This window comes from Oncorhynchus masou, chromosome 17, assembly GCF_036934945.1.
Source record: "Oncorhynchus masou masou isolate Uvic2021 chromosome 17, UVic_Omas_1.1, whole genome shotgun sequence".
Taxonomy (NCBI): Eukaryota; Metazoa; Chordata; class Actinopteri; order Salmoniformes; family Salmonidae; genus Oncorhynchus; species Oncorhynchus masou.
In genome coordinates, this window is record NC_088228.1 from 25313263 (window position 1) to 25325939 (window position 12677).

Consider the following 12677-nt stretch of genomic DNA (forward strand, 5'->3'; position numbering starts at 1 on the left):
CAACTGTTACAATTTCCCCCAGTCTCCCCTGCATTAAAGAACCAGAGCAAATGTTTCAAGAGGATAATTCAGATTATGTCTCAGATGTCTTACCTTGGCATAAGGATAAGTATTTGACTACTGGTGTTTTTCTGAAAACACAAAAGAAGATATTGGATTTCACAAAAGGGATATTTAAGAAAAAATAATGTCATGACAGGGTCTTCAATTTCCCAGAGGGCTTAAGAGGAGTTTATGTTCGACATTGGTAACATATTGTGTTTTGTTATCATAGGCATAGACTTTGTGGAAGCATAAGCAGCAATATAAAATAGCCAATGGGCCGGTCTAAATAAAGAACATTTAGGCAGCGAGATTAACCAGGCGGCAAGTGTCATGCAACACGGACGGAGGTCTGTCACAGGTGACAAGCTTTAGATTTAGCTGAAAGATAGTAATAACAATAGATAATGGAGACAGAGTAACTGCGGATCAATACGACGCCAAGGTCATTGGCCTTGTTGATGTTTATGGTGATACTACCTTAACATTTTGATATATGTAAGTGAAAAATATTGGAATAAAAATCTAACATTTTAGATAGTAAAAACAAAATGTCGACTGGAATGGGCTTCCATAGGTTCTCCATTATCACCTACCAACAGCCAGTTAAAACTCTTTCCCTTAACTGCAGTCTTGTTGACATGGCATTGTGTCTGAGGACAAAGATAACCCTGTCAAATGCCTGCAGAGTGCCTCTCACTGATTGAGGAGGACAGCTTGTGAGTCATGGTGGGTTTTAAGCTTTCAGTGTCCAGCCATTGCCTACGTGTAGGATCAACTGTAGCAGATGACCATACCCAACAAAGGTTTCTTTCACATAAAGAGAGAGTGACAGTTGTATCTTGTAACCCATCAATATGTTATGTTACATTTATGGTGTGGAGTCAACGCTGATCTGTGCACGGTCAGGGTTATGGCTGGTTTTCTCTGAGTCCAAATATTTACGTCCCGGGAATTCTGTCCATCACATTTGATGTGTCGAAGAAATACAAATAATAAAGTACTCCCAAAGTGAGGAAAAGCAATGAAATGTAACTACTTAAAGTAAAATAGAATGTTAGTAACTTTCACTAATCGTCACAGCCTTTCAAAAGGTCAAGAGGTTAAAGATGAGTCAAGTGCTGGTAACAAGTTAAGATTATTTATCTTCTGATAGCTTCCCCAGGCCTGCAAATGACAGCTGGCGTTAGGGTGGCAAATTGAAGTGAGAAATGCCATGCCACTGCTAAAGACCCTGTGAAGATAAAATTGACCTCCCTATATCACTCTGCCCAAAGTCAAGCCAGCCCAGATTAAATTAACATGAGAAGATATTAGACAGCTAGATGCAAATGGGGCATTTTAGTTAGTTTAATTAATTAAAATGAGTGACATACAGTAGTAGACTTGTTTCGTGCACCATCACCATACCTACCTCCTACACACACATGTATGTACGTTCATACACTCAAAGGTTTTAAATATTCCACTTGTCCAACCCCTTTAATTGTGCCTATCACTTGTAACATTCTGTTCCTGAGTGCTCTTTGAGCCCTATTCACAGCAGTCCACACACCTCTTGACATTTTAACCTTATATGAACAATTGGCAGGTTAACAACACCATGTATTTTATTAGCCTGACGGCTCTGCTTTGTCATTGAGTCATGGATAACTGCATACATGGAGTGTGTCTGAAAGTGGGCGTGTCAACAGAAGTGGGAGGATCAAGAGAAGTGGGTGTATGGAAAGTGAATCTGCTAATTGGGCAGTCAAGATAGTTTTGCGTGGCTGATTGGGCTACACGACGAGTCGATTGTTGACAACTGCAACTAGCATTTTAGCTAAGCCTAACCCTAACCCTTTTCCTAACCTTAACCTCATTCCCCTAATCTGCCATGTTAATTATCCTAACCTGCTACGGTAATTCTCCTAACCTACTATGTAAACATTAAGTTGACCCGCTATACTCGTCGCTGTTTATCCACCCACTGATGTTACACACATCGCTGTTAATCCACCCACTGATGTTACACACATCGCTGTTGATCCACCCACTTCTTTTGCAACGCCCACTTTCAGACCCACTCCAAGTATGGAGTTACCCATACTTGCTGTCATTCACTACATACTTCAGTCTGAGACTGCCATCATTGAAGTTGTTTGTGGTGACGATAGGCACAGGGGGCATTGTACAAAACAAAGTAATCAGCGATTGGATCGTCTGTAATAAATCAAAGCCCATGACAAATGTTCAAACCCACATGTGTTCTAGCTCTGGCTAAACCCATCGGTTTCTGAACCAATCAGACAGCCTGAATGTGTTCACATTGGGAGACGGGTTGGGGAGGTACTCAGATCCAAACTCATTGCAGAGAAGAAACTAACGTCCGTGGGCGTGGCGTAGTGTTTGGCCAGAGCAAGGAGTGGGGGTAGCCAGGCAATTATTTTATAGGACTGCCTTGTAATTGCCCTCAAACTCAAAGAATGAATGCAATGCAATGAATATGTAAACACTTCCTAAGGGCAAATAGTTATCATATATTTTAATAGCAGGGAGCTACAAGTCACCACAAATTGGTGTGAAAACGTACCTTTATCAAGCATGTTATTTAAGAATAGCAATAATAGCAATGTTTGATTGTTTAGTCGTTTAAATGTCAATCAATGTGTCATCATGTCATGCCACATTTTATTTTTCCTAATCACTTATCAAATACATCTCTGTACACTAATCCTCAACATATATTCTCTCCCCACAGCTACTGTACAAGGTGTCAGCATGTTCACTCATTGCTGATGGATTCCTGTTTCTCCAATGGGGGTTTCTGATGGCCACAACACTGTGTTGACAGAAGTGACAGAACCTTGGCGAGGGACAGCAAACAGCACCAGGACAGAGCCTCTGCAGACACCAACAGGCACTGACTACTTAGTATTTTTACTATGGTATTTTATGAGAGACTATGATGTCAAAATCAATATGGACAAAATGAAATGCAGAGTGGAAAATTACACAAAATTAATATGATTTTTTATTTAATACTCCTATTAGAGGATGTCAACCTTGATATCAGCATGAGTTAATATACCTAGTTGTTCTATTACCATGATACAGACACAATGTTTGTTAACAGCTATACTATTTCTTAAATATTAAACTGTAAGAGTGTGGACTAGATGATCTGTAATGAACAAAAATATAAACGAAACATGCAACAATTTCTAAGATTTTACTGGAGGCGGCTTATGGTTAGAGACAGCGTATGGTAGAGAAATTAACATTCATTTCTCTGGCAACAGCTCTGGTGACATTCCTGCAGTCAGCATGCCAATTGCACTCAACTTGAGACATCTGTGGCATTGTGTTGTGTGACAAAACTGCACATTTAAGAGTGGCCTTTTATTGTCCCCAGCACAAGGGGCACCTGTGTAATGATCATGCTGTTTAATCAGCTTCTTAATATGCCACACCTGTCAGGTGAATGGATTATCTTGGCAAAGGAGAAATGCTCACTAACAAGGATGTAAACAAATTTGTGTTAAGTGGTGCGTGACTGGCTGCACGGAAGTCCGGCGCAGGAGAGCAGAACTGGGTAAAAACCGGAGCAGTTTAATAGCAAAACCAACGGCACCCAGAACAACAAAATATGGGTACAAAATAACCCATCGCAAACCAGTCGGAGTGCACAAGCACTTTCAAACAAACAATTCCACACACAGACATGGGGGGGACAGAGGGTTAAATACATGACAAGTAATGAGGCAAAACAAGACAAAGCAAATGGAAAACGAAAGGTGGATCGGCGATGACTAGAAGACCGGTGACGTCGACCGCCGAACGCCGCCTGAACAAGGAGCGGAACCGACTTCGACGGAAGTCGTGACATTTGTGCACAGTATTTGAGAGAAATAAGCTTTTTGTGTGTATGGAGAATGTCTGGGTCATTTTATTTCAGCTCATGAAACATGGGACCAACACTTTACATTTTGTTTTTTATATTATTTCCAATTTATCTCAACTTTGACAACTTATTTTTTAGATCATGAAAACTCAAACATTGTTTTAATGGCATTTTTCCAAAAACATTGTATCAAACACAGCCACAATCGAGAAGTATTGTTGTTGCGAAGTGGCATAGGGATTTATTGTGACAGACCAGCTGCTAGTGTAATTATGCTGCATGGTATTGCGAGAAGCCTAACTATCTGAGGTGGTTTATTGCATGAATTTGACACCCTGACTCTTGAGCTTAATGCTCTATTTTGAGAACAGTAGAGTTGTTTTATCTCTCTCTCTATTTTAGCTATCATCACCTCACATTTGAAACACTTAAGCCCACTCACCCAACCCTCCTGCCCACCCCACACCCTGTCACACCCTGACCATAGTTTGCTTTGTATGCTTCTATGTTTTGTTTGGTCAGGGTGTGATATGAGTGGGCATTCTATGTTTCATGTCTAGTTTGTCTAGTTCTATGTTTGGCCTGATATGGTTCTCAATCAGAGGCAGGTGTGAGTCATTGTCTCTGATTGGGAACCATATTTAGGTAGCCTGTTTGGTGTTGGGTTTTGGTGGGTGATTGTCCTTGTTCCTGTCTCTGTGTTACTTTGCACCAGTATAGGCTGGTTCGGTTTTCGTGTTACGTTTGTTGTTTTTGTATTGATTCGTGGTTTCCTTTGTTTCATTAAAACATGAATCTCAATAGCCACGCCACATTTTGGTCCGACTCTCCTTCACACCAAGAAAGCCGTAACACACCCCATGGATTTTCTGTCTGTCCACCCTTGCTTGGCCTCTCTCGGGTTCCCTGCTACCTCAAACCTTATCCCAATGCCAACGTCAAAAAGGTGCTTGACCTCAGGATCTCAGAAAGCCTCATCACCATCCAACTCTCTGAGATAGTCAAGGATATAGATAAGTGACTATGGTAAGAGTTGGCTAATTAACTAGGTAATGTCCTACCTTTATCAGAAATCAAGGTAAGACCCAGATACAGACACGTCAAATTGACAGTGGTTTAATATTCCAACATGGGCTGGCAATAGACAGGTCAAGGCAGGCAGGGGTCAGTAAACCAGAGGTGGGGCAACGGTACCGGATGGCAGGCAGTCTCAGGGTCAGGACAGGCAAGCTTCAAAACCAGGAGGGCAATAAAAAGAGAAACTGGGAAAAGCAGGAGCTGAGAACAAAAACGCTGGTTGACTTGACAAACAAGACAAACTGGAAACGGACAAACAGAGAACACAGGTATAAATACACAGGGGATAATGGGGAAGATGGGCAACACCCGGAGGGGGGTGAAGACAATCACAAGGACAGGTGAAACAGATCAGGGTGTGACAACCTTATACACTTTTGTTTATTTATGTAAAAATAGGAAAATAATATAAATGATAAAATTATGATTATTATTATTGTCTTAAAAACGTCAGCAAGCATTCAACACGTGGGTGCGTATGGAAACAGCAGACAAAGGGCTTTGAGACATGAAAGATGGGGTGTATACGAAGGGTACAGGGCAACAGAAGACGAACAGCAGAGGGGCTAATAATCTTGGAGATGGGAAATGGGCCAATAAACCGGGGGCAGATCTTTGGTGGATAGCCATACCTTCTGCCCAAGACGATACAGGGGAGCCGGGGCCCAATATCGATCTGCTTGTCATCGATACCTGGAGGTGGTCTTGTCTCAAAATCCTGTTTGGCCCACTCCGACTGGCCGTTGGACTGAGGGTGGAATCCAGAGGACACACTGCCCGATGACCCAATGAGAGCGCAGAACACCTTCCAGAACCGGGAGAGGAACTGAGGCCCCTGGTCGGAGATCATGTCCACCGGCAGTCCGTGGATCCGAAAGACGTGCTGCCCCATGAGCTGGGCCGTCTCCTTGGCCACTGGTTGTTTGGGGAGAGGAATGAAGTGAGCGGCCTTGTAAAACTGGTCAACCACCGTCAGGATGGCAGTGCTGCCCTCAGACAGGGGCAGACCCGTGATGAACTCCAGGGATATGTGGGACCAGGGATGGTGAGGGACAGGCAGTGGTTGCACAAGACCAGCCGGAGTCTTATTCTGAGCACAGACTGTGCAGGGGGAGACAAACTCGGCGACATCTGGAAACCATCGTAGGCCACCAAAAGCGCTGTCACACGAAGGCCAGGGTCCGACGGGAGCCCGGGTGGCAGGCAAGCCTGGAGGAATGGGCCCACTCCAGGACTGCAGAGTGGACAGCGTCAGGCACAAACATCTGATTATCAGGGCTCCCCCCAGGGACCGCTGCGCATACCCGGATCTGTTCCCTATACCCCAGCTGAGTGCCGTCACCAGGCACGAGTTGGAAAGGATGGTCTCGGGCTCCGGGGTGGTAACCGCAGGGCTATAGTGGTGGTACAGTGCATCTGGCTTGACATTCTTGGATCCTGGCTGGTACGAGAGGGAGAAGTTGAACTGTGTAAACAGCAGGGCCCTTCTGGCTTGCCTGGAGTTGAATCGCTTGGCGGTGCGGAGATACTCCGGGTTCTTGTGGTCGGTCCACACGATGAATGGGTGTTCCACCCCCTCCAGCCACTGTCTACATTCCTCCAATGCCATCTTCACCACGAGAAGCTCACAATTGCCCACATCGTAGTTCTTTTCCGTGGCATTGATGCGGTGGGAGAAGAAGGCACAGGGATGTAGCTTGAGATCCAGGGCAGAATGCTGGGACAGGAACGCCCCCACTCTGACATCAGAAGCATCGGCCTCCACCACGAACTGATGGGAAGGATCCGGATGAACCATGATGGGAGCTGTGGTGAAGAGATGTCTAATTCTATATTTTTTTTACAATGTTCAGCTGTAGCTAAAGTAAAAAATCCAAAATCAGTAGTTCTACTTTACCAAAGCTTGCAGCAGGTGCACCCTCCATTGACATCCAGTAGCTCTCGCCAGCCAGCTTGCGGCCTCTTTCAATCTGTTCAAGGCAGCTTCATAGCTCCTCAACCTTTGCCTGCATTCCGCTCGGCTCCGGGCAGCCGAGCGGAAATGGAGGAATACTCGCCTCCCTGCGGACCTGGCATCCTTTCACTCCCTCCTCTCTACATTTTCCTCCTCTGTCTCTGCTGCTAAAGCCACTTTCTACCACTCTAAATTCCAAGCATCTGCCTCTAACCCTAGGAAGCTCTTTGCCACCTTCTCCTCCCTCCTGAATCCTCCTCCCCCTCCCCCCCTCCTCCCTCTCTGCAGATGACTTCGTCAACCATTTTGAAAAGAAGGTCGACGACATCCGATCCTCGTTTGCTAAGTCAAACGACACCGCTGGTTCTGCTCACACTGCCCTACCCTGTGCTCTGACCTCTTTCTCCCCTCTCTCTCCAGATGAAATCTCGCTTCTTGTGACGGCCGGCCGCCCAACAACCTGCCCGCTTGACCCTATCCCCTCCTCTCTTCTCCAGACCATTTCCGGAGACCTTCTCCCTTACCTCACCTCGCTCATCAACTCATCCCTGACCGCTGGCTACGTCCCTTCCGTCTTCAAGAGAGCGAGAGTTGCACCCCTTCTGAAAAAACCTACACTCGATCCCTCCGATGTCAACAACTACAGACCAGTATCCATTTACATTACATTTACATTTAAGTCATTTAGCAGACGCTTTAATCCAGAGCGACTTACAAATTGGTGAATTCACCTTCTGACATCAGTGGAACAGCCACTTTACAATAGTGCATCTAAATCATTTAAGGGGGGGTGAGAAGGATTGCTTTATCCTATCCTAGGTATTCCTTGAAGAGGTGGGGTTTCAGGTGTCTCCGGAAGGTGGTGATTGACTCCGCTGTCCTGGCGTCGTGAGGGAGTTTGTTCCACCATTGGGGGGCCAGAGCAGCGAACAGTTTTGACTGGGCTGAGCGGGAACTGTACTTCCTCAGTGGTAGGGAGGCGAGCAGGCCAGAGGTGGATGAACGCAGTGCCCTTGTTTGGGTGTAGGGCCTGATCAGAGCCTGGAGGTACTGCGGTGCCGTTCCCCTCACAGCTCCGTAGGCAAGCACCATGGTCTTGTAGCGGATGCGAGCTTCAACTGGAAGCCAGTGGAGAGAGCGGAGGAGCGGGGTGACGTGAGAGAACTTGGGAAGGTTGAACACCAGACGGGCTGCGGCGTTCTGGATGAGTTGTAGGGGTTTAATGGCACAGGCAGGGAGCCCAGTGTTGGAAAAGCTTGTCAGTAATCAACTGACTGGCTTTCTTGATGTCTATAGTATTCTCTCTGGTATGCAATCTGGTTTCCACTCAGGTTATGGATATGTCACTGCAACCTTAAAGGTCCTCAATGATGTCACCATTGCCCTTGATTCTAAGCAATGTTGTGCTGTTATTTTTAGACCATTCCATTCTTGTGGGCCGGCTAAGGAGCATTGGTGTCCCTGAGGGGTCTTTGGCCTGGTTTGCTAACTACCTCTCTCAATGAGAGCAGTGTATAGGGCAGAGGTGGGACCAAGTCATTGTTTTACAAGTCACAAGTAAGTCTCAAGTCTTAGCACTCAAGTCCCAAGTCAAGACCGTCAAGTATCAAGTCAAGTTTCGAGTCCTAAACAAGCTCTTCACCAAATGTAATACCATTTCATATTTTTTAACAAGAGTAATAGTATAATACATTACGCAAATCATGAATGCTTTTAAAAATATCTATATATTTATTACTTTCCAAATAAACGTTATCTGTCCATGGAAATACATGGGTAGCCATGAGAAAGACCCCAATAGTGATCGACTATCGAGGATCGATATGGGGTGCAATCGGGCGATGTCGGCTTGTACACAATCGCCCAATCTTAACACACACACACTCTCTCAGTTTTTTTAGGAACAGCAGTAACATCAGGCAGGCAGGACCAACTTCCTAGCCAGTTGTAGCTCAATCTTGAGTGCAATGATCACGTTCCCGCACTGACTGTGTGGAGGCTCACTGACTTAACGTTACGTTAGCTTACATGATACAACAGTAAAGTAATAAAATATATAGCTGTCGACTATATTAGCCACTACTTACCGTTCTTTGTGCAGCTGCAAATGTCGAACAAAGTTGAAAATTGCGGCTCCATCTGTAATTTTCTTCCCGCATGGTTTGCAAGTTGCAATCCGTTTTTTGTTGATACAGTGTCATCTTTATGTCCGAAAATAATAGTTTTGGGTATCATCTTTCCAAAGGCTCCATCTGAATTCACCCACCGACATTCCTCTGCACTGCCACGCACAACTTTTTTTCAGCTGGCACAATTTGATTGGCTGCTGTCGGATTCGAACTGTAATCCGTTAAATGAAGAGTTGATGTGCTGCACTGTCACGACTGGCTGAAGGACTGAACCAAGGTGCGGCATGGTAAGCATATCTTTTCTTTATTTATAAATGACGCCGACAAAACAAAGAAGAAAACCAAACCGTGAAGCTATGTGCCCCGAACAAAGTCAAAGTTAACTTCCCACAAAACAGGTGGGGGAAAAGGGTACCTAAGTATGGTTCTCAATCAGAGACAACGATAGACAGCTGTCCCTGATTGAGAACCATACCAGGCCAAGACATAGAAATACAAAACATAGAAAAAAGGACATAGAATGCCTACCCTAGTCACACCCTGGCCTAACCAAAATAGAGAATTAAAAGCCTCTCTATGGCCAGGGAGTGACATGCACACTTTTTAAAATAGCATTATTTTAAATATTTGGGGAGGGTATCAAGTCAGGTCGAGTCATAAGGCTCAAGTCCAAGTCAAGTCACGAGTCATTGGTGCTAAAGTCAAAGTCGAATTGCAAGTCATCATATTTGTGACTCAAGTCTGTCTCGAGTCCAAGTCATGTGACTCGAGTCCACACCTCTGGTATAAAGTCAGAACATCGGCTGTCTCAGCCACTGCCTGTCACCAAGGGACTACCCCAAGGTTCGATCCTAGGCCCCACGCTCTTCTCAATTTACATCAACAACATAGCTCAGGCAGTAGGAAGCTCTCTCATCCATTTCTAAGTAGATTATACAGTCTTATACTCAGCGAGCCCCTCCCCGGATTTTGTGTTAAACGCTCTACAACAATGTTTTTTTAGTGTCCAACAAGCTTTCTCTGCCCTTAACCATTAACCTCCAAAACAAAGGTCATGTGGTTTGGTAAGAAGAATGCCCCTCACCACACAGGTGTGATTACTACTTCTGAGGGTTTAGAGCTTGAGGTAGTCACCTCATACAAATACTTGGGAGTATGGCTAGATGGTACACTGTCCTTCTCTTAGCACCTATCAAAGCTGCAGGCTAAAGTTAAATCTAGACTTGGTTTCCTCTATTGTAATCGCTCCTCTTTCACCCCCGCTGCCAAACTAACCCTGATTCAGATGACCATCCTACCCATGCTAGATTACGGAGACATAATTTATAGATCGGCAGGTAAGGATGCTCTCGACCAGCTAGATGTTCTTTACCATTCGGCCATCAGATTTGCCACCAATGCTCCTTATAGGACACATCACTGCACTCTACACTCCTCTGTAAACTGGTCATCTCGCAAGAACCACTGGTTGATGCGTATTTATAAAACCCTCTTAGGCCTCACTCCCCCCTATCTGAGGTACCTACTGCAGCCTTCATCCTCCACATACGACACCCGTTCTGCCAGTCACATTCTGTTAAAGGTCCCCAAAGCACACACATTTTTGGGTCGCTTCTCTTTTCAGTTCACTGCAGCTAGAGACTGGAAAGAGCTGCAATTAACACTCACTCATTAACACACAACTCTTCATTCAAAGACTCTGTCAAGGACACTCTTACTGACAGTTGAGGCTGCTTTGCGTGTTGTATTGTTGTCTCTACCTTCTTGCCCTTTGTGTTGTTGTCTGTGCTCAATAATGTTTGTACCATGTGTTGTGCTACTATCATATTGGGCTGCTGTCATCTTGTGTTGCTACCATGCTGTGTTGTCTTGTGTTGATGCTATGCTATGTTGTTGTCTTAGGTCTCTCTTTATATAGTGTTGTGGTGTCTCTCTTATTGTGATGTGTGTTTTGTCCTATATTTTTATTAAATGTTTAAAAAATATATCCCAGCCCCTGTCCCCGCAGGAGGGCTTTTGGCAGGCCGTCATTGTAAATAAGAATTTGTTCTTAACGGACTTGAGTTAAATGTAATGTTACAATCTTAGAAAAACGGGTTCCAAACCAGTGTTTAGGCTGTTCCCATAGGTGTCACGGATTCCGCCGGTACTGCTGCCCTTCCGTGCATCAGTTCCGGAGGTCAACGTCACCGGCCTCTAGGAGTCACTGAACTGTCTCATTACGAACACCTGATTCCAATTCCCCAGATTAGTAATTGTATATATGTGCCCTCTGTTCACCATTGTCTTGTCGGTTATTGTTCCCATGTCCGTTGGTCTGTGAGTACCTGTGCTTTGTTATTTTGGCTTTCGTGCTACATGTATTGCGCACTTGTTATTATGGGTCTCGTCCCGTGTATTGTTGTGCATTTGTTATTACGGGTCTCGCTTCCTGTAGTGTATTACGGGTCTCGCCCCCTGTAGTCTATTAGTGTATTACGGGTCTTGTCCCATGTAGTGTATTACGGGTCTCGTCCCATGTAGTGTATTAGGGGTCTCGTCCCGTGTATTTATTAGAGGTTAAATCCCTGTGTTTTTGTATATGTGTTTGTTTTGGGCTTCGTCCCCGTGACTTTTCATGGCATGTTGTATATTTTAGGTAGAGTATTAAACCCCCCTGTTATGAATTCCTGCGCCTGTCTCCAATCATTTATACAGGGTTCTCCTATGGGGACAGTATACTGTTGTATTTACTGTAGTGTTTTCGTGGACTGTAGTACGGAATACTGTAGTATTTACTGTAAAGACGATGCTGGAATAGAGCAGCGGGTACGGGGAGTCAATATTTAATAAGTAACAGACATGAAACAAGACAGGAACAGTGTCAGCACACAGGTAACACAACGACATATGACGTTGAAGCGAGAAACAGATATCAAGCGAGGAACAGATATATATATAAGGGAGGTAATGACACAGGTGACTGAGTCCAGGTTAGTCCAATAATTGCTGATGCGCATGATGGGGGAAGAGAGGTGTGCGTAATGATGGTGGCATGAGTGAATAATGCTGGGAAGCCTGGCGTCTTCGAGCTAGTGGTTTGTTAGAATGGAAAAATGCTATCTAATCTCTATATAGGATCTCACATCATCAACTTTTTGCTCTCCCCTGTGTGAATTATCCCATCACTCACCTCATGGACAGTTTGCCCTTTGACCCACTCGTTCCCTACTTTTACCTGTGGGTGACAGAGACCCTTTATAAGGTCAGCAGAGTTCAGGCCCATAAGATATGATACTTTGTCAGCTCCTGGGGAAGAAAATCAAGGAGTTGTAATGCTTTACCTATGGATTCACAGAACTATCCAATGCTCTGCTTTTGGCTTTTAGCCTGCGCTCACATTCCGTTCTATCAGCCTCTGCCTGCTCCTCGCACTGTTTCTGCTTGAACCTCACATTGCCATAGTGCATGATGGCACCAGTCAGCTTATACACTGAGTTCTTCTTCTCCACGGGAAAGCCCAGCAAATCAAAAGCACTCTGTGGAAGCTGAGAAAAGCACAGCAATTTAGTAGTGAGAATTGGTCAAAAAACAAAAAAAACAACACCGATAT